This window comes from Choloepus didactylus, chromosome 2, assembly GCF_015220235.1.
Source record: "Choloepus didactylus isolate mChoDid1 chromosome 2, mChoDid1.pri, whole genome shotgun sequence".
NCBI classification, from domain to species: Eukaryota; Metazoa; Chordata; class Mammalia; order Pilosa; family Megalonychidae; genus Choloepus; species Choloepus didactylus.
Window position 1 is genome coordinate 161,784,210 of NC_051308.1, and position 7,223 is coordinate 161,791,432.

Below are 7,223 nucleotides of genomic sequence, written 5' to 3' on the forward strand. Positions count from 1 at the left end.
TCTGAAAGCAGCAAGAGAAAAGCAATTCACCACATACAAAGGAAACAGCATAAGACTAAGTAGTGACTACTCAGCAGCCACCATGGAGGCAAGAAGGCAGTGGCACAATATATTTAAAATTCTGAGTGAGAAAAATTTCCAGCCAAGAATACTTTATCCAGCAAAGCTCTCCTTCAAATTTGAGGGAGAGCTTAAATTTTTCACAGACAAACAAATGCTGAGAGAATTTGCTAACAAGAGACCTGCCCTACTGGAGATACTAAAGGGAGCCCTACAGACAGAGAAACAAAGACAGGACAGAGAGACTTGGAGAAAGGTTCAGTATTAAAGAGATTCGGTATGGGTACAATAAAGGATATTAATAGAGAGAGGGAAAAATATGGCAAACATAATCCAAAGGATAAGATGGCCGATTCAAGACATGCCTTCACGGTTTTAACGTTGAATGTAAATGGATTAAACTCCCCAATTAAAAGATATAGATTCGCAGAATGGATCAAACAAAATGAACCATCAATATGTTGCATACAAGAGACTCATCTTAGACACAGGGACACAAAGAAACTGAAAGTGAAAGGATGGAAAAAAATATTTCATGCAAGCTACAGCCAAAAGAAAGCAGGTGTAGCAATATTAATCTCAGATAAAATAGACTTCAAATGCAGGGATGTTTTGAGAGACAAAGAAGGCCACTACATACTAATAAAAGGGGCAATTCAGCAAGAAGAAATAACAATCGTAAATGTCTATGCACCCAATCAAGGTGCCACACAATACATGAGAGAAACACTGGCAAAACTAAAGGAAGCAATTGATGTTTCCACAATAATTGTGGGAGACTTCAACACATCACTCTCTCCTATAGATAGATCAACCAGACAGAAGACCAGTAAGGAAATTGAAAACCTAAACAATCTGATAAATGAATAAGATTTAACAGACATATACAGGACATTACATCCCAAATCACCAGGATACACATACTTTTCTAGTGCTCATGGAACTTTCTCCAGAATAGATCATATGCTGGGACATAAAACAAGCCTCAATAAATTTAAAAAGATTGAAATTATTCAAAGCACATTCTCTGACCACAATGGAATACAATTAGAAGTCAATAACCATCAGAGGCTTAGAAAATTCACAAATACCTGGAGGTTAAACAACACACTGCTAAACAATCAGTGGGTTAAAGAAGAAATAGCAAGAGAAATTGCTAAATATATAGAGACGAATGAAAATGAGAACACAACACACCAAAACCTATGGGATGCAGCAAAAGCAGTGCTAAGGGGGAAATTTATAGCACTAAACGCATATATTAAAAAGGAAGAAAGAGCCAAAATCAAAGAACTAATGGATCAACTGAAGAAGCTAGAAAATGAACAGCAAACCAATCCTAAACCAAGTAGAAGAAAAGAAATAACAAGGATTAAAGCAGAAATAAATGACATAGAGAACAAAAAAACAATAGAGAGGATAAATATCACCAAAAGTTGGTTCTTTGAGAAGATCAACAAGATTGACAAGCCCCTAGCTAGACTGACAAAATCAAAAAGAGAGAAGACCCATATAAACAAAATAATGAATGTAAAAGGTGACATAACTGCAGATCCTGAAGAAATTAAAAAAATTATAAGAGGATATTATGAACAACTGTATGGCAACAAACTGGATAATGTAGAAGAAATGGACAATTTCCTGGAAACATATGAACAACTTAGACTGACCAGAGCAGAAATAGAAGACCTCAACCAACCCATCACAAGCAAAGAGATCCAATCAGTCATCAAAAATCTTCCCACAAATAAATGCCCAGGGCCAGATGGCTTCACAGGGGAATTCTACCAAACTTTCCAGAAAGAACTGACACCAATCTTACTCAAACTCTTTCAAAACATTGAAAAAAATGGAACACTACCTAACTCATTTTATGAAGCTAACATCAATCTAATACCAAAACCAGGCAAAGATGCTACAAAAAAGGAAAACTACCGGCCAATCTCCCTAATGAATATACATGCAAAAATCCTCAACAAATTACTTGCAAATCGAATCCAAAGACACATTAAAAAAATCATACACCATGACCAAGTGGGGTTCATACCAGGCATGCAAGGATGGTTCAACATAAGAAAAACAATCAATGTATTACAACACATTAAAAACTCGAAAGGGAAAAATCAATTGATCATCTCAATAGATGCTGAAAAAGCATTTGACAAAATCCAACATCCCTTTTTGATAAAAACACTTCAAAAGGTAGGAATTGAAGGAAACTTCCTCAACATGATAAAGAGCATATATGAAAAACCCACAGCCAGCATAGTACTCAATGGTGAGAGACTGAAAGCCTTCCCTCTAAGATCAGGAACAAGACAAGGATGCCCGCTGTCACCACTGTTATTCAACATTGTGCTGGAAGTGCTAGCCAGGGCAATCCGGCAAGACAAAGAAATAAAAGGCATCCAAATTGGAAAAGAAGAAGTAAAACTGTCATTGTTTGCAGATGATATGATCTTATATCTAGAAAACCCTGAGAAATCAACGATACACCTACTAGAGCTAATAAACAAATTTAGCAAAGTAGCGGGATACAAGATTAATGCACATAAGTCAGTAATGTTTCTATATGCTAGAAATGAACAAACTGAAGAGACACTCAAGAAAAAGATACCATTTTCAATAGCAACTAAAAAAATCAAGTACCTAGGAATCAACTTAACCAAAGATGTAAAAGACCTATACAAAGAAAACTACATAACTCTACTAAAAGAAATAGAAGGGGACCTTAAAAGATGGAAAAATATTCCATGTTCATGGATAGGAAGGCTAAATGTCATTAAGATGTCAATTATACCCAAACTCATCTACAGATTCAATGCAATCCCAATCAAAATTCCAACAACCTACTTTGCAGACTTGGAAAAGCTAGTTACCAAATTTATTTGGAAAGGGAAGATGCCTCGAATTGCTAAAGACACTCTAAAAAAGAAAAAAGAAGTGGGAGGACTTACACTCCCTGACTTTGAAGCTTATTATAAAGCCACAGTTGCCAAAACAGCATGGTACTGGCACAAAGATAGACATATAGATCAATGGAATCGAATTGAGAATTCAGAGATAGACCCTCAGATCTATGGCCGACTGATCTTTGATAAGGCCCCCAAAGTCACTGAACTGAGCCATAATGGTCTTTTCAACAAATGGGGCTGGGAGAGTTGGATATCCATATCCAAAAGAATGAAAGAGGACCCCTACCTCACCCCCTACACAAAAATTAACTCAAAATGGACCAAAGATCTCAATATAAAAGAAAGTACCATAAAACTCCTAGAAGATAATGTAGGAAAACATCTTCAAGACCTTGTATTAGGCGGCCACTTCCTAGACTTTACACCCAAAGCACAAGCAACAAAAGAGAAAATAGATAAATGGGAACTCCTCAAGCTTAGAAGTTTCTGCACCTCAAAGGAATTTCTCAAAAAGGTAAAGAGGCAGCCAACTCAATGGGAAAAAATTTTTGGAAACCATGTATCTGACAAAAGACTGATATCTTGCATATACAAAGAAATCCTACAACTCAATGACAATAATACAGACAGCCCAATTATAAAATGGGCAAAAGATATGAAAAGACAGTTCTCTGAAGAGGAAATACAAATGGCCAAGAAACACATGAAAAAATGTTCAGCTTCACTAGCTATTAGAGAGATGCAAATTAAGACCACAATGAGATACCATCTAACACCGGTTAGAATGGCTGCCATTAAACAAACAGGAAACTACAAATGCTGGAGGGGATGTGGAGAAATTGGAACTCTTATTCATTGTTGGTGGGACTGTATAATGGTTCAGCCACTCTGGAAGTCAGTCTGGCAGTTCCTTAGAAAACTAGATATAGAGCTACCATTCAATCCAGCGATTGCACTTCTCGGTATATACCCGGAAGATGGGAAAGCAGTGACAGGAACAGATATCTGCACGCCAATGTTCATAGCAGCATTATTCACAATTGCCAAGAGATGGAAACAACCCAAATGTCCTTCAACAGATGAGTGGATAAATAAAATGTGGTATATACACACGATGGAATACTACGCGGCAGTAAGAAGGAACGATCTCGTGAAACATATGACAACATGGATGAACCTTGAAGACATAATGCTGAGCAAAATAAGCCAGGCACAAAAAGAGAAATATTATATGCTACCACTAATGTGAACTTTGAAAAATGTAAAACAAATGGTTTATAATGTAGAATGTAGGAGAACTAGCAGTAGAGAGCAATTAAGGAAGGGGGAACAATAATCCAAGAAGAACAGATAAGCTATTTAACGTTCTGGGGATGCCCAGAAATGACTATGGTCTGTTAATTTCTGATGGATATAGTAGGAACAAGTTCACAGAAATGTTGCTATATTAGGTAACTTTCTTGGGGTAAAGTAGGAACATGTTGGAAGTTAAGCAGTTATCTTAGGTTAGTTGTCTTTTTCTTACTCCCTTGTTATGGTCTCTTTGAAATGTTCTTTTATTGTATGTTTGTTTTCTTTTTAACTTTTTTTTTCATACAGTTGATTTAAAAAAGAAGGGAAAGTTAAAAAAAAAAAAAAAGAAAGAAAAACAAGGAAAAAAAAAAGATGTAGTGCCCCCTTGAGGAGCCTGTGGAGAATGTAGGGGTATTCGCCTACCCCACCTCCATGGTTGCTAACATGACCACAGACATAGGGGACTGGTGGTTTGATGGGTTGAGCCCTCTACCATAAGTTTTACCCTTGGGAAGACGGTTGCTGCAAAGGAGAGGCTAGGCCTCCCTATATTTGTGCCTAAGAGTCTCCTCCTGAATGCCTCTTTGTTGCTCAGATGTGGCCCTCTCTCTCTGGCTAAGCCAACTTGAAAGGTGAAATCACTGCCCTCCCCCCTACGTGGGATCAGACACCCAGGGGAGTGAATCTCCCTGGCAACGTGGAATATGACTCCCAGGGAGGAATGTAGACCCGGCATCGTGGGACGGAGAACATCTTCTTGACCAAAAGGGGGATGTGAAAGGAAATGAAATAAGCTTCAGTGGCAGAGAGATTCCAAAACGAGCGGAGAGATCACTCTGGTGGGCACTCTTACGCACACTTTAGACAACCCTTTTTAGGTTCTAAAGAATTGGGGTAGCTGGTGGTGGATACCTGAAACTATCAAACTACAACCCAGAACCCATGAATCTCGAAGACAGTTGTATAAAAATGTAGCTTATGAGGGGTGACAATGGGATTGGGAAAGCCATAAGGACCAAACTCCACTTTGGATTTTGGATGGATGAGTAGAAAAATAGGGGAAGGAAACAAGCAGACAAAGGTACCCAGTGTTCTTTTTTACTTCAATTGCTCTTTTTCACTCTAATTATTATTCTTGTTATTTTTGTGTGTGTGCTAATGAAGGTGTCAGGGATTGATTTAGGTGATGAATGTACAACTATGTAATGGTACTGCAAACAGTCGAAAGTACAATTTGTTTTGTATGACTGCGTGGTATGTGAATATATCTCAATAAAATGATGATTAAAAAAAAAAAAAAAAAAAACCAAAAGACAGAATAACTGAAGTACGGACTGTCTTTACAGTAATAGCATAGAATGTTAATGGATTAAACACTCCAATCAAAAAACAGAGATTGGTAGCATAGATAAAAAAAAAAGCATGATCCAATTATACGTTGTTTACAAGAGGCTCACCTTAGACCCAAAGACACAAATAGGTTGAAAGCAGAAGGAAAGAAAAAGATATTCTATTCAAATAGTAACCAAAAAAAGAGCTAGGGTAGCTATACTAATATCAGACAAAATAGACTTTAAGTCTAAAGCTGTTATAAGAGACAAAGTAGGGGCCTTGCAGACGCCACTGCATGCTGCTGCAGTCCTTTGCCTGAAAGCGAGCCCTTGGGCTGCATCTTCTTCGAGCTGTTTGCAGGCAGTTTCAAAGTTCCAGCAGAAAGTTTTCATGCTCTGAGCACTGGGGAGAAAGGATTTGGTTATAAGTGTTCCTGCTTTCAAAAAATTATTCCTCAGTTTATGTGCCAGCATGGTGAATTCACACACCTTAAAAGCAATAGTGGCAAGTCCATCTATGGGGAGACGTTTGATGATGACAAGAACTTCATCCTAAAGCATACAGGTCCCAGTATCTTGTCCATGTACAATTCTGGACCCAACACAAATGGTTCCCAGTTTTTTTATCTGTACTTCTAAGACTGAGCAGCAAGCATGTAGTCTTCGGCAAAGTGAAAGAGGGCATGCATATTGTGGAAGCCATGGAACACTTTGGGTCCAAGAATGACAAGACCAGCTAGAAGATCACAATTGCCAACTGTGGAAAAGTCTAATAAATTTGATCTGTGTTTTGTCTTAACCGCTAGAACGTTCCTTCTGTAGCATCACACCTCACTTGGTTTGCATTCAGCATCCTATCGTCTATGTGCCCTCACTGCAGTTCTTTGGGTTCTACATTATCCTCTCCCTTCCAAGTCTAGCCAGATTGCAGAGTTAAGTTTATGATCATGAAATAAAAACTTAACCAAAAAGAGAGAGAGGGAGAGAGAGAGAGAGAGACAGAGACAGAGACAGAGAGAAAGACAGAGAGAGAGAAGGACACTATTATTAATTAAAGGCAAATCCACCAATAAGAAATAACAAATAACGATGCATTTATGCACCCAAGTATGGGGCCCAAAACACATGAGGCAAACACTGGCAAAACTGAAAGGACAAGTAGACATCTTTACAATAATAGTTGGAGACTTCAGCACACCACTCTCATCAATAGCTAAAACAGCTAGACAGAAGATCAATTAGGAAATAGAGAACTTGAATACTATGATAAATGAACTAGACCTAACAGCCATACACAGAACATTACACCCCCCAAAAGCAGGATACACATTCTTCTCAAGTGCACATGGATCATTCTCCAGGATAGACCACACATTGGATCACAAAACAAGTCTTAATAAATTTAAAAGATTGAAATTCTACAAAGCATCTACTCTGACCATAATGGAATGAAGCTGGAAATCAATAACAGGCAAAGAACTGGAAAATGCACAAATACACTCTATTAAATAATCAGTGGGTCAAATAAGAAATTATAAGAGAAATCAGTAAATATCTTGAGATAAATGAAAACTAGAACACACCAAATCAAAACTTATGGGAGGCAGTGAAGGCAGCGCTAAGA